Source organism: Myotis daubentonii, chromosome 1 (assembly GCF_963259705.1).
Source record: "Myotis daubentonii chromosome 1, mMyoDau2.1, whole genome shotgun sequence".
NCBI lineage: Eukaryota > Metazoa > Chordata > Mammalia > Chiroptera > Vespertilionidae > Myotis > Myotis daubentonii.
This window is the reverse complement of record NC_081840.1, coordinates 118,770,985-118,785,269: the sequence shown is the minus strand read 5'-3', so window position 1 is coordinate 118,785,269 and position 14,285 is coordinate 118,770,985. Positions and strand designations below refer to the sequence as shown.

Below are 14,285 nucleotides of genomic sequence, written 5' to 3'. Positions count from 1 at the left end.
GGAGCCACCCGTGGAGAATTGTCTCCCAACACTGGCACAGGGGAACCTTGGTTCTCAAACTTAATCCATTCTGGGAGGCTATTTGAGAAGCGATTTGTTTGAAAACTGAATCATTTTTTCCATTAGACATAATGTACACTGAATTAATTCATTTCAGACCCCCAAATGATTCCCTATTTTAACCTTTCTTATATACAGTACATGTCTAATGTACTGTTTAAGCTATAAACAAACACTTCTTAAATTTATTGACCCCCCCCCATTAGCCTTAAACCAGTGGTCGGCAAACTGTGGCTCGCGAGCCACATGCAGCTCTTTGGCCCCTTGAGTGTGGCCACGACGTTTCAATCACACTGTACGTGCGCGCCCGCACGTGGTATTTTGTGGAAGAGCCACACTCAAGGGGCCGCAGTTTGCCGCCCACTGCCTTAAACTAATCACTTTCAGCACTCATTCCAGGAGTGTCTTTCAGGAGGTCGCCTTGCAGTTTTCCACATGGCCTTGCCTCCTAATTGCTGTCACTGGCTAACTGATTTCATTTATCCAAATCAAAGTTTTTCTTACTCTTCAATTGCCTGTGATTATTGTTTCTTTCACACCATCAGAAACATCAGCATTCTTGATGGACTCTTGATGTTTTAAAATTGTGCTAATAATCTATTTTGCCAGCAACAAAAGCAAAATATTTATATCCACAGCACACTTTCCTGAGATGTTAACAGGAGGTTTAGTGGTAAACTGACTCATATTGGTGGTGCATTTTATCCTTTGTTTATGGGCTGAGAAATGATTTTGTCAGCATGAAAGGGTAGTCAGATCAGAGACATTTTTTTCCATGAACAACTTAGTTGAGAACTGAATTGTTCGAGATGGGAGACTCTCAGGAACCCAGGTTTGACTGTATTTAGCACTTATTTTACACATGTAATTGAAAGGAAGATGGTGAAAATGAATGAATATTAATCATTAAATTTTATTGGACTAGAAAACAATAATTATTCACCCTTAGTGTCAAATATAATTTTTTATAAAACTGTAAAGTGATTAAAACTGTCATTTTCTGAAAAATCATCTGAGTGTTTTTTTTTCTACTGTGTATGCAAAGTGAGGTTTATCATAGAAAATTATTCAATTTTATCTCTAAATAACATGACTGCATGATTGGAGTGGAAGAATAATGAAATTTAAACAAAGTGTAAAAATTATTATTTATTTTAAAAATTCATTTATGGCATGAATAGGTACATGTCCCAGGTTGTTGAGAATCTAATTAAGTCACCAGTTCAGGACAAGAATTCTTAGGAAAAAAATGCAGGAATCTGCTATTAGCAAAAAATTCTTCATCAGATGTCACTATTGAATGTTTCATAATATTAATGGAATTCAATGTGGAAGAATAATATCAACTGAGTATTGTATAAGAATGATTTTATTTTATATGGTTGAATTAAGTTACTGTTAAGCAGAATATGACACAATTTTCATGTATACAATACACATATGTGATAGAAAATTGTTGAATACTTTTTGCTGTCTATACTATTGGAAACCAAGGAATGAGATAATTTTTTGGTATTTGCTTAAGTGATTAATTTATGAGCTGTGATATCGACTAGAAAGGTTCAGCTCAATCGGACAGCAGGGGTAGGTACTTGTGGAGCACCCTTAGTTGTAAGTTCTAAAGCAAGGTGTTCCTTTTCAAAGTGCAAGCATTTGCATCTGAATGCAACTCTACACGGGCCTTCCATTCTGAGAACTGGTGGAAAAAATATGCCTGAGTTTTTGTTCAGTTTGGATGAAGGTTCTAAATATAGTAAATACTATCAACTCATGGACACTGATTATATGTCTTTTTAGAGTACCTTGGGAAGAAATGTACAGTACTAAAGTTTACTGGCTTTGAAGAGGAAAGATTCTCACATAATTTCTGAACTGAAAATAGATTTTTAATGCTATCTTCTACCGACATACTAGTGGTTCTCAGTGATATGTTCAGAATCATAGAGAATATGAATTTGCTTCTTCAGTTTGTATTGTTAAATATAACTGGATTTTAAAGATAGTGCTTAAGACTGTATTATAATCCATTAGAGGCCCGATGCATGAAATTCGTGCAAGGGGCTTGGTCCCTGTCCTGGCCCCCGCCCGCCATGGTGGCCGCCTCTGCCTCAGCCCCCACTGCTGCAGCTTAGTCAGGAAGGTGGTCCAGAAGGACGTTGGAAGGACATCTGGTCTAATTACCATATTATGCTTTTATTATTATAGATTGGTATATTGCACTATCTTTTTAAATATGTGCAATACAGCTTCTGAAGAGCAAGGAAAATATTTGTGGGTTGGGGTTTGACTCTTATCAATTATTTTCTTTGCCATAAAGAAAACATAGGTGCTATACTTATGGACCCTTGTTCTGGAGAACTTTTTATGACTTTGAACCCAAAAGCAAGGTAAGTGAAAGCAAAAATAAATGCATCAGATTACATCAAACTATAGATTTTTTTTGCAAAGCAAATGACCCTGACAACAAAACAAAAATGCAACCCCCTAATAGAAGATGGTACTTGCAAACAACAGTTCCAAAAAGGGGTTCATATTCAAAATATATGAAGAACTTATACAATGAAAAACAAACAATCAAATTTAAAAATGGGGCACTGGCAATGTAGTCCAGTTGGTTAGAGCATCTTCCCGGATACAGCAACATTGCAGTATTGATTCCTGCTCAGAGCACATAGAGCAGTGGTTCTCAACCTTCCTAATGCCACGACCCTTTAATACAGTTCCTCATGTTGTGGTGACCCCCAATTTCATTGTTACAAATTGAACATAATTAAAGCATAGTGATTAATCACAAAACAATATGTAATTATATATGTGTTTTCCAATGGTCTTAGGCGACCCCTGTGAAAGGGTCGTTCGACTCCCAAAGGGGTCGCGACCCACAGGTTGAGAACCGCTGACATAGAGGAATCAACCATTGACTGCATCAATGAGTGGAACAACAAATCGATGGTTATTTCCCTCTCTCTCATATCAATAAATAATTTTTTAAAAAAAAATATTAAAAAATGGGCAGAAGGCCTTAACAGACACCTCTTCCAAGAAGACATGGAAATGGCTAACAGATATACTAAAAGATGTTTAACTTTACTAGCTTTTAGGAAACTGAAAAACAAAACTACACTAAGATCCCATCTCACACCTGTTAGAATGACTATGATCAACAAAACAGGTAATAACAAGTGTCTGAGAGGTTTTGGAGAAAAGGAGCCCTCATTCACTGCTGGTGGGTATGTCAAATGGTACAGCCACTATGGAAAACAGTATGGTGGCTCCTCAAAAAATTTAACAATAGAGTTAATATGACTAGACATATAGACCAATGGAACAGAACAGAGAACCCAGAAATCAACCCAAGCAATTATGTTCAATTAATATTTGACAAAGAAAGCAAGAACATACAATGGAGTCAAGACAGTCTCTTCAATAAATGGTGTTGGGAAAATTGGACATATACATGCAAAAAAATGAAACTAGACCACCAACTTACACCGTACACAAAAATAAACTCAAAATGGATAAAGGACTTAAACGTAAGATGGGAAACCATAAAAATCTTAGAAGAATCCATAAGCAACAAAATATCAGACATATGTTGTAGCAATATCTTTACCAATACAGCTCATAGGACAATGGAAACTAAGAAGAAAATAAACAACTGGGACTATATCAAAATAAAAAGCTTCTGCACAGCAAAAGAAACCATCAACAAAACAACGAGAAAACCCACTGCATGGGAGAACATATTTGCCAATGTTATCTCCAATAAGGGTTTAATCTGCAAAATGTACAGGGAACTCATACAACTTAACAAAAGGAAGATAAACAATCCAATCAAAAAATGGACAAAAGATCTAAAAATACCCATTTCAAAAGAGGACATGCAGAAGGCCATGAGACATATACAACAACAATAAGGTACCATATCACCTGTCAGAATGGCTATCATTCACAAATCAACAAAAATCAAGTGCCGGCAAGGATGTGGATAAAAAAGGAACTTTCCTTCACTACTGTTGGGAATGCAGGCTGTTGTAGCCACTGTGGAAAACGGTAAGGAGTTTCCTCAAAAAATTAAAAGTGGAACTCCCATTGGACCCAGTAATCCCACTTCTAGGAATATATCCCAAGAAACACCAATCAGAAAGGATATATGCACCCCTATGTTCATAGCAGCACAATTCACCATAGCTAAGATTTGGAAACTGCTTAAGTGCCCATCGACAAATGAGTGGATTAATAAATGGTGGTACATCTACACAATGGAATACTATGCTGCTATAAAAAAGAAGGAACTCTTACCATGTGGAACAGCATGGATGGACCTGGAGAGCTTTATGCTAAGTGAAATAAGCCAGTTGGAGAAAGATAAATATCACATGATCTCACTCATTTGTGGAATATAATGAACAACATAAACTGATTATCAAAAATAGATGCAGAGACAGAGAAGCATCACACAGACCATCCAACCTCAGAGGGAAGGCAGGGAAAGGGGAGGTTTAACATCCAAAAGACTTAAATACATGCTTATAAGCATAACCCATGGAAATAGACATTAGGGGGGTGAGGGCATGTGCTGGGGAGTGGGAGTGCCGAGGATAGGTCAATGGGGAGAAAAGGAGACATGTGTAACACTTTAAACAATAAAGAATTTAGATTAAAAAATAAAAAATAGAGTTAACAGATGATCCAGCAATCCCTCTCCTGGAAATCTACTCAAAAAAAAATTACTTGCAAAGATGTATGCACCCTATGTTCATTGCAGCACTTTTCATGGTGGTCAAGACATGGAGACAACCAAAATGCTCTTCCATCAAGGATTGGATAAAGAAGTGGTACATATACACATGGAATACTGCTCAGCCATAAGAAAGGATGAACTACTGTCACTTGCAACATGGATAGACCTTAAGAATATTATACTAAGCAAAGTAAGTCAGTCAGAAAATGGCAAGAACCATATGATTTCACTCATATGTTGGATATAAAACTAAAACTCATGGACAGAGACAATGGTATGGTGATTACCAGAGGGAAGGACATGGGGGTATTAAAGGGTAAAGGGGGCCAAATATATGGTGATAGAAGATGATTTGGCTTTCAGTGGTGGGAACACAATGCAATATACAGACCATGTATTGTAGAAATGTACACTTGAAACCCATATGGTCCTATTTACCAATGTCACCTCAATTAAAAAAATACAAAGGCAATTCTAAAATACACTGGCAACTCACAAAGTTCTTTTCCCATATTTGAAAAACAATAAAAATAATACTTGCCTTTTAATAAGTGATTTTTTTAAGAATCTAGAATTTTACTCTTATGGAAATGACTCTCCTGAAATTGTTCTGTTACCTAAAGAAGAAAGATTTGTGTATTTGGTCTGTCTACAAAAAGGAACATCAAAATTTAATAATTTTATTCAGAGTAGTAACCACAATATATATTGAATTACAACTATGAGCAAAGAACTATGTTTCATTCTGTTAGGATATGAAATGGAACAAAGTTTCCCCCTTCTACAAATGGCTATTCAGGTGTCCTGCAGCCATTGTTCTATTTTTTCATATTGAAAAAATGGATGTTACTACTCAACAATTGTTGGAACAAATTATTCAAGTGTTTAAAATACAGAAAAACTCATAATTTATAAAGACATAGATTTATTGAAGGCAATATTGGCTTTCTCTTGTCAATAATTAATAACAAAGTGATAGATGGCTGATTTTACACATATCTTCAATTCACAAAAGCAATTATCTTAATTACCTTAAATAAATGGAATAATAATTACTGTTATAATTATTAAAATATTCTCTTATGATTATATTTTATAGCATCATAATTATATTATAATTGCGACTGATATTAAATCAGAAATTATAGTTATAACAATAACTTTCTTTTTCTCAATGAGTCAGTGATATTGTCATTAAACTCTTGACATTAATGAATACATGTAATAATCTTCACAAGAAGAAAAGTATAGTATAAATTATACAGCCCTCAGTGTTGTACTCTAAAGACATACTATTTTTTAAATTGCATACTATACATTTCTCCCTAGATCCAGTATTCACACAAGGTAGTTAATAAAATCATATCACTCCTCTACTTCAAATCCTTTGATGGCTTCCCATGAAACTCATAACGAAATCTATACTTCTTATTGCCTCTAATGTCTCATGTAATCTGCCCTGACTCTATAATTTGATCTTTTTCTCCTTTTTGTCTCACTAAGTTCCAGCTCCTCTGACCTTTCTTCTTTGAAAATGCCAACTTTTCCCCATCTTTTAGTCACTGCATTCAGTCCTCCTCTTTTGCAGAATAAATCTCTCCCAGATTTTTATTTGACTGACTTGATTTATTTAGGTCCAATTCAAATATCACCCCCAAACCCATTGCAAACTAGACACCTCAGCTACCAGTCACTAACATACCATTCAAGTTTTATTTTTGCTTTGCACTTATTTTTACCTGAAATTAACTAATTTGTTTGTTTACTTGGTTTCCCACTAGGATATAAATTTTGTGAGAACAAACATCATTCCTGTCTCATCCCCAAGTCTATTTCCAAAATCTAGGTAGGCTAGATAGGCTCTTAATTCATAATGTGAATTAGTAAATGGAAATCGATCAAAATCTATTATTTTTCTTCAGTCTAGAGCTGAAGAAAAGACATATCACTATATTGACTATTTTGATTGGAAATTGCTTAGATGAATGAAGCCATTAGTTTTATTCACTTTTAATGTGATTTTTATTAGCTTCTTTGGTCAATTCAATCAAAGTAGTCAATTAGTGGCATGTGTTTTCTTAAGATGCTGTTAAAAACAAACAAACAAACAAAGAAATAAAAAAATTAAATCAATTCAGCTATTTCCACCCTACATTTCCAAAGCTATACCATTCTGAAAGAAAAGTGAAGTCTTTCAGGCATGTTATACATAAAGACAAACACACTCTTCCGGCTGCCCTGTGGCCTGTGTTACTGTTGTTCTTTCTTGCTGTGGCTCCCACATTGCATTGCAGAGCTTCCTGCCAGTGCTGACACTGCCCTCTTCTGTCACTGATGCTACCAGATCACTAGTTGCCAGCACTGCTGGCACAGACTGCTGTCTGCCGATTCACAGTACATGTCTATGCATCACTACCATGCCCTCGAGAGCCCTTTGTGGGCAAAAGCATGCAGCTTTCTCCGCAGAGAGTGAGAGAAAGCCCTTTCCCCCACCTTGGGGTGTTGCTCTGTTACCTAAGACATTGTTCTAAGCCAAGAGTGCTTGTTGTTTGGTCTCCTTCCTCGCACCCTCATCCAGGCAGTCCTATCTACCCCGGAGCTCTGATGTCAGTAGTTCTTTAAGCAACAGGGCAATTATAAACCTGGGATAGCACTGCTTGGTTTACAATTAAGATTCCTGCTGTATGCAAATGGATTATTTAATTAAAACTGAAAGATTTGTATTTTGGATTCACTGAAATTCACTTAAACAGATTTGTTATATGGCAATATTTATAAATCACGTTCATTTAGACAGAGGCCCTACCTTTAGACCTGTTTGGAGATAGACGTTCAGTGAATAAATTAGTAAAGTAATTGACTGTTTTTAATACCATAACGAAATATACAGAGTATATCCTAGTTTCATTCTGCTTTAAATGGATCTCATTTAAGGGTGAGAATAAGGAAGCTCTTTTATAGAATAAAGGTACCTTGGACTGTCTCTGCAGGTTGCTAGCCACAAGAACTTAACCTTAACTTCACTCCTAGGAATACAGTAAGCATTTTTATAAATCACAAGGCTGTTTTGAGATTTATATTTAAGAGTTTTAAAATTCTTTATATTTTTAAAGAACAATGCAAATGTTAGTTGTCCATCATTATCCTTTAGACCAGAAATTACAGAGTATAATTTTATAGGCAAACTAGTGGCTCGGTGCACAAAATTTGTGCACATTAAAAAGGAATTAATTGCCTAACCGGTTTGGCTCAGTGGATAGAGCATCGGCTTGGGGGCTCAAGGGTCCTGGGTTCAATTCTGGTCAAGGGCATGTACCTTGGTTGTGGGCACATCCCCAGTGGGGAGTGTGCAGGAGGCAGCTGATCAATGTTTCTCTCTCATCGATGTTTCTAACTCTCTATCCCTCTCCCTTCCTCTCTGTAAAAAATCAATAATATATTTTTTTAAAAGGGAATTAATTAGCAGAGATATTTTAACATTGCTATTTGCCCTTTCTCTATAATAGAAATTTGAGAGATGAAAGGAAATTAGTAAAATGTATATGAAAATAATATATAAATTTATAAATAAATAAACAGTAACAAAAGGATATAACAACAACAGAGGCATGATATAAAAATGACAAAAGCATGATATGAAAACAACAAAAACATGATATAAAAACAACAGTGATGCAAACAATGACTGATAAAGTGATTAAACTTATTCTAATATCTCCCTGTTCACCACATTAAGAATGAAAACACTTTCAGAGTGCTTGACTAATTTACCTTGTGATGAAGTACTTAGAACTTTAACTGTAACATCACATGCTCTTCAAACTCGAGAGAAAGCAACATATAACTGACCATGTGAAAAAACGGGTTCAGGTAGGAACATGCCTACTTTGTCTAGAGTTTGTCCTCGTGATTTATTAATAGTCATCACAAATGCTGGCATCGCGGGAAACAGTCGTCGAATCAATTTAAATGGGAGGCCAGTGTCAGATGGGGAGAAATTAATTCTTGGAATCAGAACAGCCTCTCCCTCTGCAGATCCGGTTAATACTTCAGCTTGGGTAATGTTAGGTCGTAATCTTTTGGTAATAAATCTGGTACCATTACAAAGACCCCATTTACTATTGAGATTTCTCAATAGCATGATGATTGCACCCACTTTCAATTTTAATTTATGACACGGCATTCCCAAAGGAGTAATACTATTCAGAAATACGATGGGGAAATTTTCCTTTGTCTTTTTGTTATAGGGTGGGGCCACAACATTAGTAACAAAGAAACAGAATTAAAACTTTATTGTGGGGAGCCGCTACAGTGTTTTGGACAGGTTCAAGCCTTGGACTGATGAGAGGGCACAGTCCTCTCATTGCCACGTGCAAGTCCCAGCTTGGAGGGCAGGGCCCTCCCAGCACAATGATAGCCAACAGCTGTAGTTGTAAGCTTGAACCTATGGTCCGAACACGTGGTCCCACCTGCCTGAGTGATGTGGGCTTGATAGAGTTCAGGTGCATGTAGCTGAGTAGGATTGAAACCCAGGAGAATGTTTGTAAACATCTTGGTCACGCCTTTACTTTGCCTTGTAGCATCTGCTATAAACTAAAGGCATGGCTGTGGGCGTGGTTGCTGTCTCTCAGAGAAGCAGCGTCCCACTGAGACCCGGCTTTCATTCTCTTGTCCGTCTCTTCTAAGCCTTTCAGCTGCCCCACTCAGGTTCACCCTGTGCTGGCGTGCGGCACACTTTAGAAAGATCTGCCTCCATGCTCCCAGGGCGGGTTCCTGCCTCAAACTCCGCCCTTACAGGAAACAGCTCCAGGAAACAGCTTGGGGGAGGGTGAAGCCATTGCCAAGACAACCCCTGCAGGACTGACTTCCTTCCGCTGGTCTCTGTTCATCCATATGTGACGAACACCCACCCATCGTTTTTATATAAGTAGATTACAATAAATTCAAAGAGACTTCTTAGAGTGGTGAGTATTCTGAGGTTGAGAAGGGATCAATGGGAAAGAGTGCCAGTACTGATTAAGGTTATCTGAGCCTGATACAGGAGGAGCAGGGGAAAGTCCCCAACAGTCCTGGCAGCATAAGGAGAATAGTGTATGTTACTCACAGACAAACCAGATTTCCTGCCATCAGAGAGCATACAGTCTGCTATTGCTGATTGGAAATGCATGACATGTGTCCTAAGTCACTTTGGGGAATATCTGTGTGACATATAAAAATATAGGCGTAAACCTGGCCCATTAGTAAAGAAAATCATGGAAGTATTTTAAAGTTTCTAAATAATCAGTTCCTTGCCATGTAATGCAGTCCCAGTCATGGATTAACCCAAATTCAGATAGTTTCCCAAAGTTTATAAATTGAAATATTCCACCTATCCAGTCTCAGCAGGATCTTCCTATCTTGTGCCAATCTTCATACGGAAAAAAAAAGCACACAAAAGAGTACAAAGAAAAATATTGGTATTTTTCTATGCAAGAAATTTCCTTGACATTGATATTCAAATTCAGTCTTAACCACCTCATTAGTGCCCAACTGTGAAACCCTCAGTAACCTGCATTTTGTGTATCATTGGGAAAACAGACACATCTCATTCTTCCAAATGTTTCTCTTTTCTACTCCAGAGCAATGATTCTTGAGTGGAGGAACAGGAATTTGCACCCCAGGGACATTAGACAAAGTCTGAGATATTTTGGAGTATAGTAACTGGGGAAAGATGAGATGGTGGGTGCTACTGGAATCTAGTGGATAGAGACAAGGGATGCTGCTAAGCATTCTGTAATGTAGGACAGCCCCTCAAAACCAAAAATTAGCCCTAGCTGTTTTGGCTCAGTGGATAGAGTGTTGGCCTGAGGACTGAAAGGTCCCCAGTTTGATTCTGGTCAAGGGCACATGCCAGGGCACATCCCAGTAGGTGGTGTGCAGGAGGCAGCTGATCAATGACTCTCTCTAATCATTGATGTTTCTATCTCTCTCTCCCTTCCTCTCTGAAATCAATAAAAATATATTAAAACCAAAAATTATTCACCCCCAAATGCCAATGATACCAAGTTTGAGAAATCATACTCTAAAAAAGTTTGCCTGAAAGCAAAATTCCAAAGTTATTATTGGGGAATGGAAAAGAAAGAAATGTATGCATATGTATGGCCACATATAACCATTCTTGCTTTAAGAATATTAGAAGAAGTGTGGTAAAATAAGGTCATTTAATAAAAATATCCAAATCTACATTGATATCTGAGTAAGCTGAGTATCAGACCTCTGTAAATCTGACTATGATTCCCTTAATAAATGCAAAGCACATGACACGTATAATAAGTAGTCATTTTTCTTCCACAATATCCATTAATAGTCTTAATTCTGTGGTTTAGATGATAGATAAACCAAGTATATTTTAATTTGTAACAACTTGATCTTTGCCTTTCCTCAAATTATACATGGTTATCACACAGGAAATAATTTGCAAGCTCAACCTCAGTGACCTTTCTTTTTTCTTTACATAGCTAGAAAGAAAATAATACAAACTTATGTGAATATTTTTCCACTTAAATTCTATGTGGTATTCACTGCGACATTAGTTCAAAAAAATGATTGTATAACATCTCTTTCTTTAAGTAAGCATAATAACCTAATACTCTTGTCACTGAGAAGCAAAAATAAATATGACAATATTAGGGAATACAAGACTTTATTCAATTAATACATACAGCTGCATAAAGGTTAAAAAACAATGGAAATGTTTATTTTGTGATTAATATTTTTAGTTTAGTTACATTTATTTGAAATAAATGAGTTCAGGATAAGAATTAATTTATATTCCTTCTTACTTTATTTTTATTTTTCACAAAGTTACAGTTCAGTTTCATTATTTAAGGGTTTTATACATTCTTTATATGTGAAGAAATAAATAGTAATAAATTTAATGTTTTTAATTTGCCCCTGATTATTCCTTTTCTCTTTCAATAAATCATGCCTACACAAGTTGAGTTGCTGTTCTCATAAATCATTTTAGTATATTTTCTTTGGGGTATTTGTTTAATATTTAAACACTGACATTTCGATTGCTTCCAGTGGGTTTTCTATGACATCTCTACCACTATTAAAAAAATGTATTGTCAGTGAAGCAATGATTTTATCTGAAGAAGGAGGGACACTGGGAATCCCCAGAACATTTCAGGGGTCTATAAATTCAAATCTATATATAGCTAAAAGGTCAAGGAAAGGACAAAATAGCCCATAGGTTTGAATAGATTTATAACCACATTAGGAAAGATCACCTGGTTAATTAGGTACGTTTTCTATCTTCTACACTATTATAGATGACAGTCTTTTCTAAACTCTCTGCCACTATAATCTCCTTTCCTTTAGTTTCTAATAAGATTCTTCTCACTCTCCTTTATGTCCTCACTAGTAGCCTCCTCAAAGTCCAAATTTTATGAATAATGCGTTCATAAGCTGCGACATTAGTTCAAAAGGCTTTCTAAAGTGTTTGTTCCATCCTCAGTGTCCACTGTCATGCTGCAAAGTAGTGCCCACATTTTAAGTGTTTGTTAATGGTAACATGGCAATTCTGTTGCCAAAATCTGTATTAAAATCTTACTGCAGTGGAACAAATTATCCCCAAACTCAGTGTCTTTAAACAACAAATATTTATTATCTCACACTTTCTTAGGGTTGGAATTTAGGAGCACCTTAGCTGGCTCATGGTGTTCCAGAATCTGTTAGGAAGTTACCATCAAAATGTTGACCTGAATGGCGGGGGAGTGGGGGAGGGTTAGAGAGCAACCAAAGGACTTGTATGCATGCATATTAGCATAACCAATGGACACAGACACTGGGGCAGCGGGGGCTTGCCCGGAGTGGGAATGGCTGGGTGGAGGGGGGGACAGGGAAAAAGGAGACATACGTAAAACTTTAGACAAGCAATACAAAAAATAAATAAAAAATAAAATAATAAAATGGCAAAAAAATTAGATAGCTGAGTAATTAATTTGAAAATAGCATGAAATTTTAAATTAATTATGTTGTAGCCTACTTCTTCTGCACATTCAAAAATACCCTTTTGTGAGAGGTTGTGTTAATGGATCTGAGCACTATGAAAATATAAGATATCTAATATTATGGGCCCTGAGGAAAGTAATTTACAAATGTTACTATTTTTTAAAAAATTTATTATTTTTATTAAATATTTATATAATTATTTTTTTAAAAAACGTCGACCTGGCTGCAGTCATCTGAAAGCTGACTAGTGCTGAGCAATCCATGCCCATGGTGGTTCACCCACAAGGCTGTTGGTAAATGAGCTCAGACCTTTGCTAGGTGGGGCTCTCCATAGATTGCCTGAATTTTCTCATGACCTGACAGTTTACTAAGCCTAGAATGAGTGATCTAAGTGACAGATCCAGAGGAATATGAAACACTAACATGGCACACCAAGAAAAATACAAAAGACTAAGTCTTTCATATTCTAATCTGGGAAATGACATACCGTCACTTCTGCCATGTCCTATTGGTCATACAGACCTGTTAATTGTGGGAGGGGATTCCACCAGAGTGTGATATCTGAAGCAGGCATTTTTGAAGGCCATCTTGGAAGCTGGCTGCACACACTCATTCCTTTGCAGTCCCAGTGTTTCCCTGCCGCTGACAGAGGGAGCCACTGATCTGTTTCTAACCCCTATAAACTAGTTTAGACTTTCTAACATCCTATATAATAAAAGGGTAATATGCAAATTGACCCTAACAGCAAAATGACTGGGAATGACTGGTCACTATGACACACACTGACCACCAGGGGGCAGATGCTCAGTGCAGGAGCTGCTCCCTGGTGGTCAGTGAGCTCCCACATGGGGGAGCTCTGCTCAGCCACAAGCCAGGCTGATGGCTGCCAGTACAGCAGTGGTGGTGGGATCCTCTCCCGCCTCCTCAGCAGGCTAAGGATGTCCAACTACAGCTTAGGTCTGCTCCCCGCAGGCAAGTGGATATCACCCGAGGTCTCCTGGGCTGCCAGAGGGATGTCTGACTGCCATCTTAGGCCCAATCCACCAGGGAATGGGCCTAAGCCAGCAGGTGTTCACCCCTGAGGGGTCCCAGACTGTGAGAGGGCACAGGCTGGGCTGAGTGACCCCCCCCCCCAAGTACACAAATTTTTGTGCACCGGGCCTCTAGTTTTATATAATTGGGTATGTACTATTTTGTTTGGCTTCTGTCACTTGGCATAATTTTGAGATTTATTTATGTTGACAAGTTCATCAGTCATTTGTTTCTTTTTACAAATATTCAACATTTTATTTACTTACTTATTCATCAATATTTGCTTTTTTGATAGGTTTTCTTATAAAAAAGCTTCTGTACACATCTTTGTCTTTATTTTTGTGTAAACATAAAATTTTATTTCTTTTGTAAAAATACCAAGGAGTGTGATGAGTGGGTCCCATGGTTAGCTTAAAAAATAAATAAACTGCTAAACTTTTCCAAACTCCTATAC

At 37.0% G+C, this 14,285-nt stretch overlaps 1 pseudogene; it reads right to left on the bottom strand.

Annotated features, from left to right (window-relative positions):
* The window catches only part of LOC132232966 (CREB-binding protein-like), a 33,110-nt pseudogene extending 19,809 nt beyond the window's left edge, over positions 1–13,301 (bottom strand).
* Positions 13,302–14,285: the final 984 nt, after the last annotated feature.